Below are 25,235 nucleotides of genomic sequence, written 5' to 3'. Positions count from 1 at the left end.
CCTTAAACTTTTACAAACAAATTACCCCATATACAGGAGTCTCTGTTCAGAATTTCATCAAAATTGGTTCATCCAATCAAAAATTATAAGATAAAACGTGTCTACACACGTACATTAGTTCTTATGTACGAACATTACCCCCTTCAGTTTTTTTTTTTGGGTCCCTAGGCCATGAAACGTCGAGAGAGAAAACCATACCCCTTTTTTTTTAATGATTACCATACTTTTCTTCTTGCAGCATAGCTTTTTAGAACTAGCATGCCATGAAAGTAAAAGATATGTAAAAAAAATCTGATGTGGACACAAATGACTTCCTTTTACGCTTATTAAATTACATATACACATACACATTTTTTTCTGCACTTCATTTAAACTAAGTGCTAAAATATTATTAGTTTTTATTAACATCAAATATTAATACGATTATTAATTCAATTATTTATACAATTATTAATCTTACATGAAATATTAGGATAGAGTAAAAGTTCCTTTATTATTCGTATTACTAGATCAGTATTATTCGTATCTTCGTGAGTTGTTGATTAACAAAAGTTTTAGATTTTTGGTGTGTCGTATAAACAGAAGTTAATTAAACTATTCCGTTTAGTGAACAAATATTAATTTCAATCTTACGGTGTAAAATATTTAGTTTTTATTATTGGATTATTTGGTGAATAACCAAAAATAAAAAAGAAACAATTATACAGGAAAAAGAAAGATAACATGAAGAAATATATCTCAAAAAAAGACAAGAAGATGAATGTGAACAGGAAGAAAATTTTAAAAACAGGGGAAGAATAAAAAGAGGAAGAAAATGATGATGAAAACCAAAGAAAGAATAAAAAGATGGTTAATATAGATAGAGAGAGAACTAGAGATCGTGTACACAAATTAAGATCAGAAGAATTAAATCAAACCAAAGAGCGATTAAATGATTGGCAACAAGAAACAAACAAAATGATGATCAACTCCGATTTAGGGAGAATATTGTCCGACAATATCAGAAGAGTAAATAAACTAAAGGATAAGAATTTTTGCAATTTATTAAAGATCGGGCATATATGCCTCTGTATATATGTTATTCTTGTGAGGGCCTATTTTTCAGTCACTCTGTAGTAAACTTTAATATAGATATAAAATTAACAGAAATTCCAGAATAATTAAATAAAATTAAACTAGAAAACTAATTATAATTATAATTTTCAATTTATATTAAATAATCAGATGTTTTACCAAATCTATTACATATACACAAATGTAATACTCTAAAAATGCCTATTACATTACATATATACATTTTTAAAAGTAGGTAAAATCTTATTTCATTAATTAACTTCTAATTTTTTTTCATATTTTTATTTTTATTGTAAAATGTTTTTACGATAGATGAATTCTGATTCGAAGAATCTGAACCTTGTGAGATCCAATTATTTCATTAATTCAAGCTATAATTAAACTATAGCTATAACTATAACTCTGGAACCAATGAAAATAAGTACCAGTTATGATATATCGTTGAAAACCGCTCAATGAGGGCTTATTACTGCAGTTAAGAAAAAGTCCAAAATTCAAATGTTTTGGATTTTGGGCTTTTTTGACACTTTTAGTTCAGTAGATTGTAATCAGAATGGGAGGTGCACAATGGAGATGTTATAACAGTCCTAAATCCAAAATTTCAACATCCTACGGTTAATCGTTGTTGCGTTATGCGATACACGTACTTATGTACAGACTTGACGCCGAAACTAGTCAAAATGTATTCAGGGATTGTCAAAATGGATATTTTCGTTGAAATTTGAAAACTTAAATTTTTCGCGATCATCCTTATTTCGTACAAGGAAGTAATAAATAATAAAAAAGAATTCAAAAAATAGCTCTTTAAGTTTTGATTTTTAAATTCAACCTAAAATTAACAATTAGTAGTTTTTTGCTTGGTAGATTTTTAATATGGCCTCGATTTAAAAAGCCAAAACTTAAGAAGAATTGAAAAATACGTTTAATGGAAATGTTTTAAATTGGTATAATTTTTTTTAACTTTTTTCTATGATAAGAATTATGATATAAATTTTATCCAGTTTAATCTTTTTTCTCAACACTTAATACTCTTGTATCAATTTAGAAAATAATTTCTATTAAAATAATAACTATTACAGGAAATATACATTCAAAGTCTTCAGACTGGTTACTCTTGAACTCTAATTATTTAGAATACTCTAAAAATTCTTTCTTTTAAATTATAGCATTTTATGTATTTGTGTATTATAATTGTATATTATTTATTTGGAAATGTGGATGATTTTTACTTAATTTCGTGTTTAGATTTTATTAGCCAAGGTTATTTTTATTATCGAGAATTAATTTGTATATTAATTACGTTGTTTTGGTATTACGGATTCTATTTATTATCTCGTACGTAATATTTTTAATTTTATAATTTTTTTGTTACATTTTTTTATCATCATCAAGATAATAATTATTGTGTTATATCTGTAATACTATACTGGTAGTTAATGTTTATAAATTTATTTCTATGTTTTAGGTATGTGAACCATTCCTTGCCGACAGAACGAATGTGTTTCTACTTGTATGTAAGTTTTAAAAAAATATGAAATATTTTACATGAAATTAATATTAATTTATTTGTATATGAGCTTATAATATTGCTCGTGTAGAAAATGAACGCCCCATTTAAATATATATATGTATATATATATATTAATTTTTTTTTGTCGTTAAGAAAACTAGGTGTTAACAGTAATAAACCAGCATAATCCTTAAATTGTAATAATTTTTGCATTATATATGTTTTGTAGAGTTTGCATACCTATTTGAAAAATTTCACAAAACCTTTTTAAGCAGGAAATTATATTTTCCAGTTAAAACACGTAACGTTATCGACTGCCGTTTTTAGAAGTAACGGAGGAATCAGTGCTCTCTGATTTCTGTGGAAAATTACAACGTTATTAATATAAGACCTTTCATCTGAAAGTTCTCTGATTCAATCCCGAGAAATAATTATTTAAAAAATGGTAAATTTTTTACTATTAGAAAAACTCATCAAAATATGTTTAAAAGAACGCAAGAACATTAATGGATACGTGGAATGTGTACGTTCTTATGGATCGGGAATATATTCACGTTACGTTTTTATGGTCTGTCTTTGATGTTGTCAGTGTGGCTTATAGCTGGACTTACAATACAGTTATGCGCGTAGACATGCCGCAAATTGTGTCAGGCGTTAACGAGGTTATTACGTAAAAACCTCTTTAGATGTACTAGATGCAATTTATGAAGGAAACACATTTTTTTTTGTAGTATTTATTTAATTTGGTCAATGGAAAATCTTTGATCAGTAATTTACCGCCCCTAAGTAGATTAAAACATGCCTATAATCTTAAAAGTGACAGTGAACAAGATGAACGACGCCAAGTGTGTGGAAGGCTCTGTGTGATTTTCTCTGGATGTGATTGTTTTTCATTGTACTGGTTCTTCTGAGATTGGATCGTCCTTTTCACCACCAGCTCTTTTTCCATATCGGTGATCCCTCGAATCATTTTCAATTCTTCGGGTGTAGATTTGACCTGCTGAGTTTCTGTTGAGAATGTCAATGTATTCTTGGGGTGTAATTTGTTAAGGTGATTTTCAGTTGTTAGAAATGAGTTTTGTTTTATAAATTAACAAAAATATAACCTCCCTAATACCAATGATTCATCATATAATCTGAGGCTATCCAGTATCACTTTTATAATACTCCGAAATGACCTATGAGGCTGCAGACTGATAGACTGCATACTTATAGATTCCTGCTACATTTATGTAAAGCAGAGTGAACGAAAAACCCCTTAAAGAAATAGATGAGTGGATAATGACAAATGTGTATGAATCACTTTTCTAAACATGTTTTTGCCATCCTTTCTAAATGATTCATAATTAGTTAATTTTCTAATCCTATCTTTAATAACCTTTGGTTTTTTATACAAAATCCAATAAAGGAGCTAATCAAAGTACGAAAGGCAAATTTAAGGGTAAATTTATAATTATAATATTAATAGTGTGATTATTTAGCATTATCTTATTACAAAATTGTGTTAACAACATAACAGATGTAACAATATTCATTTTACTTCAATTTATACAATACTAAGCAAAAAAGTGTACAAAAATATAAATATTATTTACATTATCTTCATATTCTTGTATCTTCTTGATTATTAATAAATTTAGAGCGTTGAATTTTATTATTTTTTTTTATTCTTTCATTGTTTTTCTAAGATAAGTTGAAATTTTTATTGATCCGAATCTTTAACAATTAAGTATTTGTTTATAAGAACTTTTTTTTATTTATGTAAAACTTTAATTTTTAGATAACAGTTTTAAGTTTTATATTCTTTTTTTTTGAAATATTATCTGAATATACCTGCGCACAGGTTATCCTTTGCAGGTCTGCTAATTAATTATACGACAGGTTATCTCTAAAGTAAAGACAGTTTCATTGTAAAAATATTTATTCTGAAAACTTTATAAATATTTTTTATTTCTCTTAAACTACATACCTTACGTACTACTTCTCTACATAATCGCCACATGAATTAAAGACATTTATCGTAGCGATACACTAGCTTCTATATACCCTGGTCGTATTCTTCTCCCGCCAGTCCATTTAGCCACTGATTTAACAGAATTTTTAAGTTCATCGTCACCTGCGAATTGCTGCTTACCACTTAAAAATTCTTTCAATTTCCCAAACAAATGGTAATCAGAAGAAGCTAAATCGGGACTACATGGTGGGTGATCGTAAATTTCCCATTCAAATGTTCTCAGTAAATCACTTGTTGGACCCGCAACAAGTGGACGACGTGCATTATCTTTTAGCAGGATGACGGCGTCGGTGAACCGCCCACGTCGCGGATTTTGAATAGCGCGCCGTAACCTACGTAAAGTGTCGTAGTAGCTACGTAAAGTTTCTTAGTAGGCTTCTGTATTTATGCTCGTTCCACGTGGCATCAAATCAATAACAGTATGCCAAACCCATCCCAAAAGATGCCATCGGTTTGCGTCCAAATGGCTATGGCTTGACCTTTGTCAGTCCGGTTGGTAATTGAGGATGACACCATTCACTTGACAGCCGTTTTCTTTCTGGCGTGCAATACGAAATCCACGTTTTATCTTCAGTAACTCATCACCTTTTTCTGTGTAGCGCAACAAAAATTGTAAAGCAGATAGCATTCGGATTTTTTGTGATGTTCGTTAAGACGTGTGGCACCCAACATGCACAAACCTTTCTGAAACCTAAATGGCCATGAACAATGCGACTAATAACAGCTCTTGAAACATCAGAAAAAAGAAGATTCTGTCCTGTTGAGGTGACTTTTGATTAAGGATCTTTTACTTAATTTATTAATACAGAGAGCCGGAAACATATATTTGGCCATCTTGATTCTTATAATCAGGAAATATTTAAATCTCTTTGAATTAATTCATAACATAAGTATCTATTTAAACTAATATCAAAATTTAAACTTATAGTATAGGTAAAACGAAGCGAGGTTAGTTCTTGATTTTTATTTTTTTACTGTAGTATTCCACTATTAATTCCGTGGAAGTTGTTATAAGATATTTGAACTCTTACGTTCGAATTTTATATGTATATAAAATTGTGTATATTTTTTACAGCTAAAAAACAAAGATTGAAAAAAGTTATTTACTCATAATCCGTTTTAAGTATATTACGGAGTTCGTTAGAATTTCGTCTGTAAGAGGCGAGGAAGTCAACGAACTACGTGTACAGTTCTAAACATGACCTAACCTAACAGTGAATTGAAAATGGGGTAAGCAAATAAGCGTGAAAACATTATATTTCAGTTCAATTAGATTAGTAATAAAGAATATTTTCAAAATATATCTCGAATTTTGTTGGGACAACTTTTTTTCCATTTGATGAACAGCGGGATTCGAATATGTCATTTTATTCATTTTTTTAATGTCCATTTACGAATCGCCCCGCTAGATAGCAGTACTTGATAGTACTAGGTAGCGTACAAAAACTTGATAATGTACTTTAAATAATAAAATTTAAAAGAAATTTACTCTACTATCTGTTTTAATAGTAAATGCCGTTATAAATGAAAGTACTGAAGATGAAACAATTTTTTTAATTCCACTCACTTCCTTAAAAAAAATAAAAGTGTATTAGTTTACAAGCGATTATAACTAGTTTTATAAAAAAAAAAAAGATTAAATAAAATAAAAATACATTCGATTGGTAAAATCAAATTTAAAAATCGAGGGTTTCACTTACAAAGTAGTAAGTGCAATAGTTACCTCACGGATTTTCGAGTCGTAAAGGTCATTATACTAGTTTTATTAAAAAAGGAAAATTAGGTATGAAGCGAATAATATGAGTATCAACAAAAAAAAATTGGCCGTTAAATTCAATTAGTTTGTTGTAATGCAATAAATTTAAATAATAAATCCATAAGATAACAATCAGTAATTCATAAAAAAAAATAAAAGAATAATTTAACAAAACGCAGTGATATCCAAAAAAGTTACTATGAAATTGTAAATCGTACGGTGAGAGTATCGCAGATATTATTTCTGCTCAAAAAACAAAAATTTCTGTAATATAAATAAAATTGTTTTAACAAAACGAAACTGATATAAAAAAGGTAAGATACTACTACATTTCTATTATCAAAATCGGTTATTAATTTAGAAATTTCTTGAAAAAAAAAATACATGTTAAATGTATAAGAATTTCATTGTAATTTTTTTGGATTATATTTGACTGAATTGAATCTTAATATATTCGGTAAAATTATATACTATGAATAATTCTGAAGAAGCCATTAACATGAAGTCGATGCGGTGCAAGTAATACTAAAGTATTAAGCACTTAAAAAGTTACTTACGGTACTATTAAAATCAACCATTTTGAATATTTAACAATGCGAGTGCCTTTTATCTTAATGTTACTTTCGTTGTTAAGTTATTTTAGGACAGCTTTATTTTTCAAGTGGAAAATAATAATGCAGATTTCTGGTGCTCGTATTCTGTTTTGTTAAAACGCATTTACCTACTATTCCATTGTGCGTGTGTAACGTTACATAACTTATTCATGCTCGTTCCACTGCCTATTTATCGAACGTATAATCTAAGTTATATCACATTCGGTTTTTCTCACCGTTGAAAATAAGTTATCTTTATTTTGAATGCGGGATTTATTCAGTTGTAGCTTTAAAATAAAAAAATCGTTAGTTCTTCTGAGTAGACGTATATCTAAATTATTCATTTCTAAAGAAGTGGTTTCGATTTAATTTTTTTTCTATAATCGATTTGTGAGTTATTTAAAGATATCGTGTAAGATTTTAACGTTGATTGATAACAGATTACAGTCATCTAATTAACAACTAATGGGTATGTTTCTTTCTTTTTTTACCGACTTTTCAAAGAAAACTGCGGTATTTCCTTTCGGTCGCACGGAGGGATTGGGTGGTGAAATTGATTTTCTTTAGATTCGAGATATAAGTAGATCGAAAACACCATTCACTTAAAATGTAATTTCTTTATGTATGTCTACATATCAAATTTGTGGGTCGAAAATTTCCAAAACTGTTAGATAAATCATATTGAAATTTAGATATGCTGTATAGTAGTGAATTTGAAATTGTGAACAAGGAAAATGTTGGTGAAGATTGATTGAATCGTTTTTCAGTAAGCTCAATTTATGGTCGACAACAGTCATCACAAATACAAAGCCAACATAACCTCAAATTGAGGTTATTTTTCATACGCGCATATGCAGCGATTCACAATGGTGTGAGTCAGTTTAAACTTTATGCGTGTGTGGTAGGGTCTCTCGCTATTTTTATTTATTTCATCAAACCTGTGTTTATAATAATTATTTTATAAACAGAAAATATAAATATTAAATAAAAAAATTATACATCTTATAGTTTTCTCATAATATGTGAATCTCATTCTGTTATACAATCACATAATATGTGATTGTGATAAAATATTTATATTTCGCATATATATCGATATATAATAATGTAACAACTATACACCTGACCACCGCGATACGTTTACTAACGAGTCGGGATTTTCCACCAGTGAGATCTGTACATTCCGGTACTAAGCTAAGCCAAGCGGACACACACACACACACACACACACATATAATTATATATATAGACACACAGACCCACAACTGCCCTTTAGTAGGGTAGGGTTGGGTTGGGTTTTGTATATTTCTTGGGGTTTAAATTATACAAAATAAAATAACGATAAATCTATTTTCTTGTACAGAACTCGTGTAAGAATTTTTTTATATTTAGTACTTAAACAACTACAGTTAATCGATTTCCCTTCATTCAATATTCGAGGAGTCATACGAAATTTTGCCGACTCATTTTCCGTTGTGTTTATTAAAGTCACCTTCTATTTAATATAAAACATATTTGCGGCTTCCGTGGCGCGAGTTGCAAAGTCTCAGCCTTTCATCCGATGGTTCCGGATTTGAATCCCGGTCAGACATGGCATTTTCACACGCTACAAAATTGCCATTCTATCTCATCCTCTGAAGCAATACCTAATTGTGGTCCGGGAAGCTAAAACATGTACTTGAAATATTTAATACAAAACATCTTGATTTAAAAAAAAAATAATCATATTATTTATTAGCTTTACACAAGAAACAATTATCGTAAAAATTCAGTTTTATATTTTTGTAAGTTTTTTGTCCGAATAATACATTCTTAAATCCATTTCAATCTCATCTTTTGTTTATCATTTTCTTTTGTTTCTCAGCGTCAGTTGTTGAGAAACGTCACATAATTTTTATTTAATTGCTTTTCTTTACTAGAAGTCTTATAATTTTGGAAAAATAATATTCCCGTTTTGGTCCGTTATAATTCTTGTTAAAGTTAATGCTCTTCTTTTTCTTGATAATTCAATTATTTTGTAATATTTAAAACTATAATTATAATTTCCTTTTATAATAAAATTTAATCAGATTTCCATTAACATAATCGCAAAAATGTTTCTTTTTGCTCTCTGTACTAAACTTTCCTTCGTGTCAATACTAAACCTAGGATGAACAGCCCAGAAATGACATCCTAGAGACAATTGACTATTCAAAGGAGTACTGGGTTTGGTTACTCCAGTTAACTATGAGTTATTCGGTTTAGCAACGCGTACATAACCTCGTTCATAGATTGAACTGGAGTTAAATCGTGAAAGGGTAAATATCTTGTTCTTTTTTATACTGTTATTATCGAGAAGTAAATTTACATCTTAAACCCTACCGCTAAGCGTTGTCGATTCATTTCAGTCGAATTTGGTTTGAAATTATTTCAGAGTTTGTAATTTTTGTGTTGTGATTGACAAAACAAGTAATAAAGTGGGTTTGCTTTAATCAGGTTGTTTGACGTTTTCTCTTCTTGTTTGTGTCATTTTTATCAAATTTTTTTGCAAGTACCTGAATGAATGTTCATATATACAACGAATTATAATGTCTTATTTTTGGTTCGTTTCCCGCTAAAATTAATAAAATTTCCATAATAATAATGAACGAATAATAATTAAATTACAGTTTTTTTTTCATTCAATGGAATTTACAAGTAATTGTTTCTTTGTAGTTTTGTTCAGACAATCATTATTAAGATTGACTGACGTTTCTGCAGATATTTATTTGACCTTGTAAATTTATATTTAACCAGGTGAATGATCCTAATTAAGTAATTTTCTACTAAATGGCTGTTTAAATTAGAATGTATGTGTAAAAATTTTATTTAATTGAAGCGATCAATTAACATGAAATATATTACAATAATTAATTTCATTTTCTAATTGTTCACCACGCTTTGTGGATTTTATGTTTGTGTAGCCACATTATCTTTAAAAAGATTTTTTTTCTTTCATATATATTTTCTACTTCTTATTGGAGAAGATATGTACTTCTAAAGCGATTTCTGATTCGCTTTCAAAAACTTTCACAGCATCTTGAACTTTTTTGAATTTTAATTTTTGTAATTTTATAATAAGGTTCTGAGGATAGTGTATCGACAAAAAGTAATTATGTTTTCGCTAATATAAATAGAAAAGAATGGCAAGGATGGTTGGAGATGGATTCATGCGTAAAACCGGAGACAAATTAAAACACGTTGTTTTACCGGTAACAACCGGTATTTAGCAGTACCATTTTTTTATCGAGAAGTTCAATATTAACGTTAAATGCTTACCCTCAAGGGGAAAAGAATTACCGACCGCTTTTAAATCTCGCTCTGATGGTGAGGAGGACATTGTTCATTTTATAGGAAGAGGTTTAATTTTTAAGGGAATTTAAGTAACGAGTAATTTAGATACTTTTTGAACGGGTTAAATAGGAATTGATTTATTTAAGTTTGTTCAGGAGACTATTAAGTGTAGGAAATGTTATTAGAGGAATTTAATTGTTAGTGGAAGGAAGTAAATTTGAATTCGAGTTATTTTTTTTATTGTGTGTGTGGTTGTGTATATATATATATATATATATATATATATATATATATATATATATATATATATGTATGTTACGTTCTGAGGATTTTACTATTAGATGATTTATGCAGATGATTTTAGAGATCAGCAGATGATTTTATGGTTAAACCATTTGCATGAATATAACTTATTGTAATTAGTTTTTCTTATTTTATTTATTTATTTTTTTTGTATAATGTATTGAACTCAATATTTTTAAGTATAGAGTCACATCGAGCTGTTTATTATTTTAATGTATTTTACACATTTTAATGCTATTATATTGCATACACTGCACATTATTTTGTAATCTGTTTCATAGTTATGCAATAAATTTATACGTAAATTATTTTTCTACGCACCAATAAAAATTGATTTTACTGTAGTAATTAAAGAACCACCCGTCGACAGAAGTTTTAGAAAAAGGTTTGCCCATCTCTCAAAGGTAACTTACTTCAGGCGAAGTAGTAGCCTATAAAGTGTGGAAATAACTGAAATATATTTAACCATTTAGCCAACCTGATCATCACCTAGTCAAGAGGATAGTAATTAAAAGTAAACTTCGGAAATAATTTTCAGACTTTCTACAAGGAATTTTTTATGACTCGTAAAAAGTGTTAATTGTATCTCAACTTTTTAATATTTTCATGAAAAACAAAAAAATTAAGGTAAGTCGCCAGATCTTATTAATTCCATTTTTCTATCAATTTCTCCATGTTAAGAAGTACTTTTTTATATGTATTCTAGTGACCCGACTGTTAGTTATATCGATGGTAGTTAATCGAGCACGTTTTTGTAATGTAATAAATATAAAACACGTTTGGATTATATTCTGTACAACTGATTTGTTCATAAAATTACAGTAGCATCTCTTGGCGATTTTTTTACGAGTTCCGAATTTGCACCTGAATAAAATATCACCTTCAAATTATTGATATTTGATACGAAGGAACTGTAACATCCTTTTACCGCAATGCACGAACAACGAAATCGTATTATTTATTCTCGATCGAGTTGAAATTTCATTATCCGTTTCGGACGTGTTGTCGAACCCGATACCGAACATGTAGCTCTGTGCAGTACAGTTTACTCAACTGTATTTATGATTTTGTAGCTCGCTCGAGTGTGTCGCGTTGTCGGTGGGTGTTGTGTGTGCGGTTAGATTTGCAGGTGGCTGATCGTTTTGTAGTGGGGATGACCCCAAGAACGGCTTCGCTCCCTCAGACTGGGTCACTGTACTGTTACCCATCGACATCTAACAGCGGCTGTTTTGGCACACGCTGCCGCTGTTGTACTGCCGACAGTCTACTTAATTGTGTATTAAACGACCGATGTATGCGAACTACAATTGAATAGCGATTATGACCTGTTTACTTCTGCACTTGTTACCGTTGAATTTTGTTTCCTTACATGTGCTTTTATTACGTAAAGAGATTAAGAATTATTTTAATTAATCATTGGCGGGAAGTTATTTATTAATTTTAAGTCGTTTTCACGCTCTACATAATTTATTAGTTTCATATTTTTATGTAACGCGTTTGAATTATTTATTATGTAAAAATTTTGCTTTAAAATTATAGTCGCCTATAAAATCGATTGAGCAACAGTAGACCGATAGACGTATTTCAACACTTACATTCGGATTTCGTTATTAACCATAAATATAAAGTTAATTAATTATATAATTTCGTTTGGAATAATTCTGGAAATTGTTTATTATCAAAAAAAATTATGAAGTTTAATTTCCATGACGCATAAACTCTTTAGAAATCTATGAACACATTTATTTATAATACATTAAAAATGTTAACTATTAAGCGATTAAAATTTAAGTTAATATATTATATGATGGTACATAAAATTGGGAGTAAATCTTTTGGTAAGATACTAGGTACGGGTAAGATGTCATTTATCAGCTGTAATCTTTGATATTGTACGGGCCTACCTTTTGATATCTATAGAGATTCAGATTTTAAAGACTCTACCTTCCTTTCTTGCTGGACTGATCGGGCAGAATGTTACTGATGCAAAGTAATAAATCAAAATCGCCTCTGAAAACGTTTCTGATTTAAGAAAACTGTCTGCAGTGGGAAAATTAATGGAGCGGCACGCAGTGCAATGTGTTCGGGAAGTCGCTATACCTTACCTATGATCTTTACAGATAACTGTGTTTATTAAACAAATTAGAACTTTATGTAAATAAAAATCTGTGTTAAGGAATTTTTGAAAATAAGATAATAGTCTAAAAACCGTTGACCAAAAAATTATATTGCATAAAATTTATAAAAAATATTAACTAAAAATAGGTAAAAAATTGTAAACCAAGTATTTTAACCGGTTTAAAAAGTAAAAAAAAAACAAACAATAAAGAAACAAATAATAAATATCTAATAAAAAGTAGATTGGTTTAAAAAAATCTGAACAATTAAAACTTCAATTCAGGCTGTCTACAAGTTTTAGTGCAGATCTCTTTTATAGGTCGGGTAGATAAAACATTTCAAGAAAGATAAGGAGATATCCCCATACTTAAACGACATTTTGCGGGAGGGAATAACATTATGTTCTTACGATTGAAAACGTTCAGAAAAGGATTTATAAGAAATTTAGGGTATCTGATAAGAGTACTGGTCCGATACCGTTTTTCAGGAATAAAGGTTTCTGATTCCTGTTTGTTACGTACGTTTATAAAAATAGTAAACTTTCTTTGGTAAATTTAATAATGAGCCGATTGCTACGTTATTATATAGTTTTTTTTTTTTAGTTTGCCCTACCCATCTTAAGTTATAAAAATTGTGATTTATATGAAAATAATCGGCTACGTGTTTCTGAAATATTATTACTTTTTGAATGGCACTGTAGAAGCGAATAGAAGTGGTTTTTATTGTGGATCCTATAATCACCATTAAAAGAAGCAATTTCTGAAGAACAAAATATTTCATGAATGTTAACGAGAAACGTGCGATTAATTCTTAAATTTTACGAATTTTTTAAAGATATTTCTTTGATCGTTTAATGGTTTTAATGGATGGTTCAAAGAATTTATTCAGGTAAACAATGATTGGGAAAGTAGTTGTATGGAGAAAATTTTTTTTTCTTAAGTTATTCATTCATAGTGTCCTGCCATTAGAGCAGGCTGCCACGGCTGCTCCTCTCCACCTTGTTCTATCTTTTGCTAACCTCTTTGTTTTTTCTCTGTAAATTGGTTTGCTTGGCATTTCTACCGCCACCACTCCATTCGGTTGCCCTAAAGCATAAGACCGAATGTCTGTATCACAAACGGCTACTGAGCCTCGAAACAGTTTAGCGACCAGTGTCCTAAATAGCCCCTAGACCCCTTCTAGGAATGTCAATCCAAGAAACCCGTCAATTACCAGGTTCCACAGCAGGGGTCCGAGAACGGAACCCTGTGGGCTTCCTCTGGTGACGGATTTTTCCACAACTAGGTGCGCGTCTTTAAACAGAGCCGTACGATTAGACAAATATTCACGTACTACGGCCTGCAGGGCTACAGAAACATTGCGGCGTTCCTACTCATTGAGGATAGAACTCCAACACAAGGAAGGAAATGTTGCCTCTATGTCTATATAAATTGCCAAAACATATTTACAGTCTGCGATTTCCACCTCGGCAAGAGCATTTAAGATGCAATCGTCCAAACCCTTTCGTAAAGCTATACCTCGATTTAGAAAACAGTTCACCTCAGTGCATTTCCAGAGCCGCTCCACAACCAGCCTTTCAAGAAACTTGCCGATTACCGACAAGAGGCTGATGAGCCGATAGCTGCCGACCTCACTAGGACCTTTCCTGGTTTTAAGAACACCCTCACCAAAGCCACTTTCCACAAGTCGGGCAGCAGTCCCAGCTGAGGCACCCCGTGAACAGCCTGCCAAGCGGCTCTCTTAAACAATCTCTTTGTCTCCTCGTATTTTCCATTCACCAAGCCGTCTATAGCATCCACACAACTTTTCTCATACATGTCCTATCCGATTCTTTTTCCTATATTCAATTACATTTAGCATTTACTTGTTCTCTCCGATTCTCCTTAATAATTCTTCTGTTATAATTTTTATTAATTATATTTGAGTTGAAACTGTTATATGTTCTTGAAACTCGAGAGATCTGCCTAATTTGAAACCTTCGTAAGGTTTTCTGTACACAAAAATACTTTATTATTAATGAAGTGTTGATAAGTTTACATTTCAGCTTTTGTTTATCGATGAAACTTGGTCGGATTATTTTCTGAATCTTGGTTTCATAGGAACAAAAAATCTTACTAGAAGTTTGACGTTAGGTAAGTTTTATCGTCTGGGTTTCAGTTTTCTCTAGTATAATTTTAGAGTTGTAATCGCAAAAAATTGAAATACCTACTAATGAAAAATGAAAACTTATTTTTGTATCATATATATTTAGAAAGTGCATGCTTTATCTGCTGTTCATTGAACTTTTAGTTGCTTTTGTTGTTTTATTAGAAATAATTTCATTAGATCCGTTTTATACGAATTTATTATTGCAATTTGTGAAATGATCGGTTCGATTCCTGCAAACAATTAGAAAAAAGATTGGTTTGCTGCCGAGTTACGCCACGCGGGATACGATATTCATGCTATATTCATTTGTTGTTCATTATTTATTGTTTTTTATTTATTCGGTTTTTAGAATTGAATTAAATTAAACGGTAACTATCTCGTTCTGGTTAATTCTTGTAAATTTTGGTACAAATTACGTTATTTGTTATGATAAAGTAGACTGGTTGTACGATACATTTTGTGCACGATTTAAATTTATATACAGTAATAAATTTATGACCTGTAATTTATACAGGTGTTTCCAAAATGGTGGGCTGGCTATACTTTTCCGGATTCTATTTGCAAAACTAAACAAAAAATATCCTTAAGAAAAATGGCAATCCTTCGTTCTCCTCCTGTCTATCATTTTGTTATTTTTATATAAAAATTTATATCTCAAATTGGGATAGAAGAATCTAATTAATATTTGTTAAGCGTCTTTTTAAAGTTTTAAAATTATCAAAAAAATTAGGCAAAAAAAAAATTTGCGGCGTGTTTATTTTTCAATACGTTATGACTCTATAGATGTATCAAAATTTATGCTATTTACTAAAATATTAAGCCTTTTATTTTGGAAAAAAATACATTTTATTTTTTAAAAATAGTTTAACAAATAGCCGAGTTACGGCAGAAAATTGATGTAATTTTGTATCTGTTTTCATCTCCTCCACTTTACGTTCAATGCGATTAAATATTAGTTGTCTTTATTTATTGTTGATCTAGTATTGTAAATAAGTATCAAATTAAGTAATAATTTTCTCACAATAAAATTTCATTTTACATAATAATAAAACAATTGATATTCATTTTTCACAAATTCACTTTTGAATAATTTTACACTGCGATTATTACTGTTGATCATGTTAACAATTTAAAAATTAAGCTTCTTTCAACAGGAATGGTGCTCAGACTATCACAACCAGCGTAACTGAAGCGACGAGAATCCTCATTTTACCTTTCAAAGTACCCGTCAACAAAGATTTTCCCTGAACATATGGCCAGGTATTTTTAATTACTATCTTTTGGGTCCTGTCATTCTACCAAATTATTTAAATGGAGAAAATTATCTTGCTCATTTGACCGAAAATCTTCTACATTTGTTGGAAGACCTATCCCCCTATAATTAAGAGAAATTATGTGGTTTTACAAGGATGGAGCTCCAGCACATTTCAGTCGGTATCAGATTTCCTGCATGAAACTTTCCATGAAAAATGGATAGGCCACCGAGGGCCAGTGCCCTGGCCTGCTCCACCACCTGAGTTAAACCCTCTTGGCTTTTCTACCTGTGGGGTCATTTGAAATAGTTTTTCAACTCCAATTCCGTAACGTTGGGGATTTCAACAAACGATCCAAAATGGATTTCATGAAAACAGGAATACTCCCGGAATTTTTGAACGGTTAAGACAATCTCTCGGAAAAGATTGGACACTTGTGTTATTTTTATGGTGGACACTTCGAACATCTATTATAATGTTTAACAATTGTTAACTGTTTATTTAAAAAAAAAAAAAAAAATAGTTTTTTCATCAATTAACTTAAGATTATCTCGGGAAGTTGTTTATTTTTTTAATTATTAGGTCTAATATTATGAAAAAATTATTACTTAATTTGATACTGTTTTACAATATTAGAATTAACAATAAATAAAGACAACTAATATTTAATGGAATTGAACGTAAAGTGGCGGACAAGAAAACAAACACAAAATTAAACACCAATTTTCTGCCATAACTCGGCTATTTGTTAACCGATTTAAAAAAAAATAAAATGTCATTTTGTTCAAAATAAAAACCTTAATATTTTAGCAAATAGCTTGCATTTTGATAAATCTTATATTTATGAAGACATAACCGATTGAAAAATAAACATGGTCGCCATTTTATCATTTCCGAAGGTATTTAAGACCTGATTTTTTGCTTAAAACAAAACTTTATTGCAAAGACACAAATATTAATGCGATTCCTGTATCCGAACTTAAGATGTAATTTTTTACTAAATATATCAAAACGTCGGACAGGAGGAGAACGAAGATATTGTTATTATTATTAAGGATGTTTTTTGTTTAATTTTACAAGCAGAATCCGAAAAGTATGATGAGCCCACCGTTTTAAAAACATTCTGTCTGGTATTTAAATTAGTCCATTAATGTGTTATATGGTGTTAAAAAATTCCTGAGAATATTTCATTACTTCAATATTTATTATGAAGTACCTTGTATACTTTAAACAGTAAACCTGTTTATCGTGTAATAAATTATATGCTTGTTTTTATTGCATTTTCTTCTTTATTCGGTTCTGTTTAAAAAGTCTTTTTGATGTTTTAGTTTTAAAAGTTACTTGCTGAATAATGTTTAGGAACGTCTTGATCAGATTTTGTATCACTTTTTTCTGATATCTTACTTTTTAAGTAGTCCAGCAATCGATTTAAAATCTATAATTTTTTGTATTTTACTCAACCGAGTTTAACCAATTGTAAAGAAACCGGTCTAAAATTCCACTTAAGAATTTATTAAATAAATTACATTTATTATTATGAAGATTTTTATAACTGTATATAAATTTTTTGTACATTTTACATTAACGTTATTCATCCTGTTCTTGGAATCCGTGTTCTCTTTGATAATTTTTACTGTTTTTCGATATTTTTTGTCATCAGTTTATTATAATTTTTTTGATATTTGTAGATGTAGATTTTTTGCTTTAAAAAAGAAGTTTTTCAAGCTGAGCTGGTATCAAAATTAAAATCTTGAAAATATAGATGTGCAGTAGTTCTCTCTAGGATATCTGAAGTAATGTTGGCATTACCAATAATACTGTAGAATGTGCAAGATTTTGTAGGTAGCAAGAAGCCAGTTGCTGGTACAACTATCTATCTCCTCCCTATACGCATCAACCCCTTTCTTTTCCTAGCCTCCGGTAACTACCGTTTTAGATAATTCTTCAGAGGATGATATGTATGAGTGTAAATGAAGTGTAGTCTTGTACATTCTCAGTTCGACCATTCCTGAGATGTGTGGTTAATTGAAACCCAACCACCAAAGAACAACACCGGTATCCACGATCTAGTATTCAAATCCGTGTAAAAATAACTGGCTTTACTAGGACTTGAACGCTGGAACTCTCGGCTTCCAAATCAGCTGATTTGGGAAGACGCGTTCACCACTAGACCAAGCCGGTGGGTTCTATACGCATCAACCGAGCTTTTTTAACTTTGACGAATAATGTTTAATTCGAATGGAAATTAGTAGTTTGGTAAATAATAGCTTAGCTGAAATTTGTAAACACCTTTTCAATTTATTTACATCAAGACATAAAAATTCATGTTTTTCTCGCAAAACTTTGAATATCGCACACCTAGTAAAATGGTATCGTAAGTCTAAACTGAGTTTTTAAAAAAACTTTAGTTTGTGTTAGAGCTGCAAAGTAAATGCATACCTTTACTCAATTTTAATAATACTTCACTAGGACATTTGTAAGATAGAGTGAGTCACGAAAGTATTATTCTGGAAAAGAACACAAATTTCTGAATCATTTGCTATAAAGATCGCAATTTCATGAAAATCCGACTTGCGACGCTATTTTACTACTGGGTGTTGCGATATACTCGTATTTTAAGTTACTTTTGTATAAAGAATTTTTTATATTTTCCATTTGTCAGTAATAAACGTTTAATAAATACAGACGCAATGATTAATTTATTGATTTTCTTCTTATAATTAAAAAAATGTAGTTTGTATGTAGTTTTTCTAAATATACATACATAAATATACATACATAAAAGTATGTAGAATTTCATAGCATAAAGTAGGTTCCTGATAATAAAATACCACTATTTCATCGCATAGCTTGTAAATTCTAAATTTTCATCTTTAACGTGGTCGTAAATGTTAAGTACATTTCATTAACCTAATTGTACATTAATTGAGAATTGCATTGCAATTTCTGTTTTTATTTAATAGTAAAGTTTTTCATTGAATTAATCAAGCTGACAAATGTAAATCTCAGATAAAGTGATCTATATTTTTCTCTGTCCTACAAATAAAATAATATTTTTTGGAGAAAGAAACTTAATTCCGTTTGTACCGTATGTGTGCTTAACCTGTATCATATCCATTACAGAAGCACATAGGTGAAACAATAAATTAATTAACCTGTTTCTTTTGGAAACTATACGTTTTAGACACTTGTCTTCTCGGCTGAAGTCTTTAATTTATTTTAATTAAATTAAAATTTATTTTACTTATTTATTTAATTTTTAAATAAAGTAATCTGCATATTACCATTTGTCCTATATTTATACGTATATCAAAGTTTGACACAAATATACAAAACATGTTCCCATGAATAAATATATTTAAGCATAACAGATTTTAGAGTTTAATGTTAACATAGACTTTCCTGAATAAACTCCTTTTATTTTTTGTTTGTCAAGGATATTATTTGACTTTGGAAGGGCGCGTAGGTGAATAACTAGTGACGAAACTGAACCGTATATAATCGTGACAGCTACTACTATTCTACCTATGTAATTTTTTGTAGGTTTATTTACCGACATTCATTTTGATGTCAAATTCTGGTTTCTTTTTTGTGTTAATGATCCGTGTAAAACTCTTTATGTATATTATATAATCTATAATTTTTTGTAGTTTATGTAGGCGTGTAACATCATGTATTACATTAAAAAAAATGTAATTGTTCACGCTAATAATAGAGTATTTATTTTTATATACTGTGAACCTTATCGGTAATATATAATTTTATCATTTACAATTAATAAGTTTTGCGGATTTCTGATATTTTTTCTCTATATTTTTATAATTTCCTTAACTCATTCTTATAGTTTATTATGTTGTATTAAGCCAGTGGTTCACAAACTTTTCCGAGTCGCGGCGCCCTTTTTCAGTTAAAAAATTTTTCCATGGCGCCCTACCCTAAGTATGACTAAGTAACAGATAAAAATAAATAAAACTCGTGTATCTTCATTATTGTTTTATTTTATTAACATTGAATAAATAATTATAAATGCCTTGGTTCAATTAATTTTGAAGCTTTTATGATATTTCGCGGCGCCTCTGTAAAGAGGCTGCGGCGCATCATTGGGAATCACTGTATTAAGCCATTAATTCAGTTATATTATGGTAGGTCATAAATTTTCCATTCTATCTTTTCAAACGTTACAGTTAACATAATTGCTAAGACGGCTGGTCTGAGCATGCGCATCTATTAATAAATGTCTGTATTCCACTCTGATTTGTTATATATAGGTTACCTAATACAAATACTTAACACTTTTATTCTGTGAACGTTAAAATAACATTTCTTTCATCAGCAATAATAATCATAAATTTTATTACAAATAATCTTAATTTTAAATTTGGAAATTACTTCTTGATTATTTATTCTCTAATATTTAGCTTTACTGGATTTTATTTCATACTGCATTATTTACATTGTATTACGTAAAAAAAAATCATAAAATTGTTCAGTGATTGATAACAATATTCAAAAGTGTTAATCAAGCAATCTGTTTACACGGAAATTATATAGCTCAAAAAATGTAGAAACAAACTTTATTTTATAACCAGCGTTATAAAGTTAACGTGGTTTTATCTCGATAGATTTTCTTTATGCTTGTTTATATTCTGTTGCCAGTAGAACGAATTCACTATAAAATCTTTGATAAAATATAAAAGAAAATATAGTTTCTATTTGAAAGTTGTAATCTAATTAATTACATCACAAGACTGCATCCATTTAACTGCAGTAAATTAGAGCTTTCGTTTCGGTAACAGATCCGACTGTTGGTTGCCTTGGAATTAGATCAGTCGTTAAAAATTTATCGTAGTTGTTGGGGACTCAACTTACATACCGTAAGTTACTGTTAATGTGGTGTCCACAATCAGTCACCAGTGAATAAAGGAATTTTACGACTTGTGAAATGTAACAGAATCTTAAATAATTTTTCCGTTTATTTGGTTTTTTTACTTTTTTTTGAATGAATTACTACATTTTTGGAGTAAATTTATTACTATTTTTATCGATGATTATTATGATTGATCACATTTAGTTTCTTATTATTGAAATTAAATATAATTAAGAACAAAATTTAATTTATTTTTTTAATTATAATTTTAGTAATTTAATAATTTCAACTAAAATTATTAAATTTTGCTTAAACCTTTCCACACTGTGTTACATTTTGTATTATGAATTTTTAAGGGATTATAAGAAGTCCCAGGTATTTTACAGTAGGTTCTTCATATTAGGATAATTTATAGCTTTTTTCGAAAACGTTTTAGGAAACTTCTGTTCCTAAACTAGTCCACAGGCATCCACAATCTTCTACTTTGTATCAAGGATGCACTGGTTATAGATTTCGGAAACCTCTGGATAGACGTAGCTTGTCTGGCCTACATCCATAGAATCAAACGTGAAGAATCTAGGTGAAGAATGGATAGTTGAAAGACGATCTATTGTCAGCTGAAATGCAGTTGGAAACGTAACAGATTTACCTCTTGGTTTCTTCCAGATAAACGGGTGCTCATCGTGCTCTTAATCCCTTGGAGATCGGTCCATTTTTACGCGTAATGTTAGCAGCGGTACATTGCTGATCAACCGTTTTGCGTAGATCTATTTTTAAAAAAATTATGAACTGTATAGCCAAATTCCTGTTGGAATATATAATATATTGAAATTGGAAACTTTTTTTTCTGTGTAAAAATAATTTTACAGATTTTATTTTTCTTAATATAAAAATCCTTCATCTAAATTCTTACAATTCTGTATACACTAGCTAAACTGTATACTGACTGTACTTAACTTATTTCGTTTTTCTAAGGCTGTTTTAGAGAACTAGGCCTGTAAATCCCGGTAAGGGAGGACTATCTCTAAATATTTGAAGGGAATATGAACCAGAGATGAGCAAGCTAAGTTAAGCGCATATTCTGTCCAATTTTCAGCCATCGAAATTAGTAAATAACATTTAACGGGCGGTACGGAGTCCTATCATTCATTTCCCAAGAATACGTCAATCCTTAAAAATAACAGATCAGAGCATTAGAATTACCCAACAGCAAAGAGGGAAAGCCCAGTGTACTGCAATTCATAGGATATTGCATCATCCGATATCCTTGAATTATTTTCTGTTTTAGCTGAATAGATAAAAATCTGTCATTAAATTTTATTTCGTTGATTAATTCCATTCAAGTTCGAATTTATTATAACTGCAAATTAAGATATTTTACAACTTATAATATATAGTTTCATTTTTATTATTTCAATAAATACATTTAGTCATAAAACGGTTGGGTTAATTTTCCATTTTTTTGAATGTGATGTGGCTATGGCTTTTCTATATTGTAATTTTAAAACCTCTTTGTCTCTTTCCAGATGTATTAAATTATTTATGTACGATTTTAATCACCGCACCGCGGAAATCTAATCGTTTATAAATTTATAAAATATTTGTTGAAGTTCATGATTTGGTTCAGAAAAGTTGTTTGCTCTTGAGGGTTTAAAAGATTAGCTTTAAATTAGTGTATTTAAAAATAAATTATAGTTTTGTTAGTTTATAATATTTTATTACTAACCTTTTGTGCCCAGCAAAGAGTATGCACTGAAAAAAATGTAAAATTGGTAATTCTATTTTTATTACATTATGCTAATAATTAGGATATATTAATCGAATTTCCTCATTAATTGGATTTAAAAAAAAATAAATAATATAGTTTATTTGAAGTTTTCTAAAACGTTAAAAATTAAGGTGTTGTTAGTAGAAGGAATGAGGTTTCTTTTGATGTAAACTTGGTGAGCTATTTGTGGATAAGTTTATTCTGATATTGATTTTGATTTCAGATGTGTACTCGTGTGTACTGTTGATGATATAGGTATATATATTTGTGGCACCCATTTGACTGACTGGTAGGCGATAGCGCCACCATTACGTACCGACTTAGCACCATCCATCTTGAAACACCATACACATCCATCTATTTGGATGTTTTATAATGTCGTTTTAACTTTATTACATTAATACGAAAGTCTGTTTATATATGTTTTTGTTTCAAACGAGTTCGTTAAATTAATATAAAAAAGGAAGTTTATTTCATATTGTTTAATTAGAAATTCTATAAAACATACTGTATTTTTCTAATTATTTTGTTATAATTTTAATGAAATAGGATTATTTTCACTTTGTTACACGTAAGGTAAATATATTACCCATTCAGGCGGGCTATCTGAAGAACGATCTAGTTTGATATATTCACATTATCTACACAGTTCCCGTGGATGATACGAAGTTTTTCCTTTAGAAACCCTGAAAAATATGTTGTTGTAATATTGATTCACTCTGAACCCTTTTTTTGTGCTCAGAGAAAAAATGTACTAAAACAATTGGAATGTACAGTTTATTACTAATAATAGAAGTTATTATTAATTCAGTAATTTGATATTGTAATTGTTTATTTAACTGTTAAATTTTTCTTTGCAATATTTTTCACTAACAAAATAACCTAGTTCTGGATGATTTGATGTATAACTCAACACAATTCTTTTTCTAGTGAGAAATTCTTTTTTGTTCTTTAAAACCGTATTATTTTCTAACTAAATATTTTAAACGTTTAATTTTCAACGTTGAAATAGTAACAAAAAAGGTTTCTTTGTGTTAAATTTCATCTGTAATGGAACATTTAGTGGAAAAAGAACAATATTGTTTTATCGCTTAGATCTTGTCATTTAATCGATAATATAAACAGTATTAACTGCGTTAAAAATGTTGAAAGGTTGAGATTTTGTTTTTAAAGTTGCGTTAAGGGATTCTGTATTAATAGTGATTCTAAAATAGTGTCGAATCAGCCACGTGCTTAACACGTGTACGTGTTTAGCGCGTGGTGTGATTTTTTTACGATTCACTTGTGTGGCCTGCTGCCTCTTAAGCATATCCTTATATCCTACTACCTACCCACCTGAGTACAGGATATCCGCCCTCTCGTAAAAATGAAAGGGACAAACTAAAGCGTATCTTTGCAGCCACATTTCATCTTTAGCGTATTATTTTTTAGATATTTCCTTTCTACGTGATCTTTACGTACTTGGATATTTTTTGTAGACTTGCAATTAGATTAATATGGATTGAAGGAACATGCTTTACTGTTATTGAATCTTTTTTTATGCCGTAATTTTAAAAAGAGATTTTTTTGAGATTAGTTTTCTAAATGCTCTTGTTTCTTAATGTGTTGATATAATAGTTTATTTATTTGTCGCTGGAAGAGTTTTTTATTTTTATATCATTAAATGAAAAAGTAAACTTATATAACATTAATTAATTTTACTCTACCATAAGCTTATATTAAATGTAGTTTCATCGAAAATTTTACTAATTAGATTACTAAATAAAAAAGATTTCATCAAACTGCAATTAGTGAAAATTACAGTGTTTCGCAATTTCAATTTTATGTAATCGTTATTATTTTTTATTTATTTCTGTTTCAAACCATTGCTGATTTTTGTTAACGAATTTGTAAGGTTAGATGGAAACATCTGAAAATTTTCTTTCTAATATAATGGGTATTGTGAAAGATTAAAACAATACACCATGAGATAAAAAATTACAGGAAACGGCAGAATTATGTGTACAGATATGAACAAAAACATAAGCAAAATCAGAAAGAATATAAACATTTATGAGGGAAGTATCCTTTATTTTTTAACCAGCTCAAAACCTGAATAGTAAATGATAAAGTTGAGTCCCGGCCGCGAGAGATGATCATTCTTGATCCTTATCATTTCTGACCTTTTTGAGATCCCGATATCACACATTAAATATTATCAGGGTTTATCATCAATGTTTGGTATATAGAATTCAACGTGCCAATTTGAAATTTTTTATCGGCTAGTACACAATTTTAAATCAGGTACGACGCCAACACACGCGTGCACGCATGAATATACTTTACTTCGCCCTATTTTTGTACTTTTGGACGTTTCTTGATTCCTTGAATGTAAAAGACCAGAAAAGTGTTAAGGCAATTTTTGATACGGACAATTGTCGGGAAAGGTTCAAATCCTAGTAAAGACAGTTAATTTTATACGGGTTTGAATACTAGATCGTGGATACTGGTTTTCTGAGAGTGTAAAAAACACACTTCAT

General features: G+C 29.7%; 1 protein-coding gene across 7 annotated transcripts in view; it reads left to right on the top strand.

Moving 5' to 3' along the window:
- trc (Serine/threonine-protein kinase tricornered) overlaps positions 1 to 25,235 on the top strand; it is a 594,883-nt gene that overhangs the window by 495,434 nt on the left and 74,214 nt on the right. Inside the window, exon 1 of one of the 7 annotated variants that reach the window (XM_075372911.1) lies at positions 2,559 to 2,588. The exons of the other annotated variants lie outside the window; for them this stretch is intronic. The gene's annotated coding sequence lies outside the window, so the exon portion shown is untranslated. Of the gene's footprint in view, positions 1 to 2,558; positions 2,589 to 25,235 lie in introns of those variants that run through there. 7 annotated transcript variants of the gene reach the window in all.

The sequence above is a fragment of the Lycorma delicatula genome, chromosome 8 (genome assembly GCF_047948215.1).
Source record: "Lycorma delicatula isolate Av1 chromosome 8, ASM4794821v1, whole genome shotgun sequence".
In the NCBI taxonomy this organism is placed as follows: domain Eukaryota; kingdom Metazoa; phylum Arthropoda; class Insecta; order Hemiptera; family Fulgoridae; genus Lycorma; species Lycorma delicatula.
Note: the sequence above shows the minus strand (reverse complement) of the source record. Positions and strands in the feature narration are given on the sequence as shown.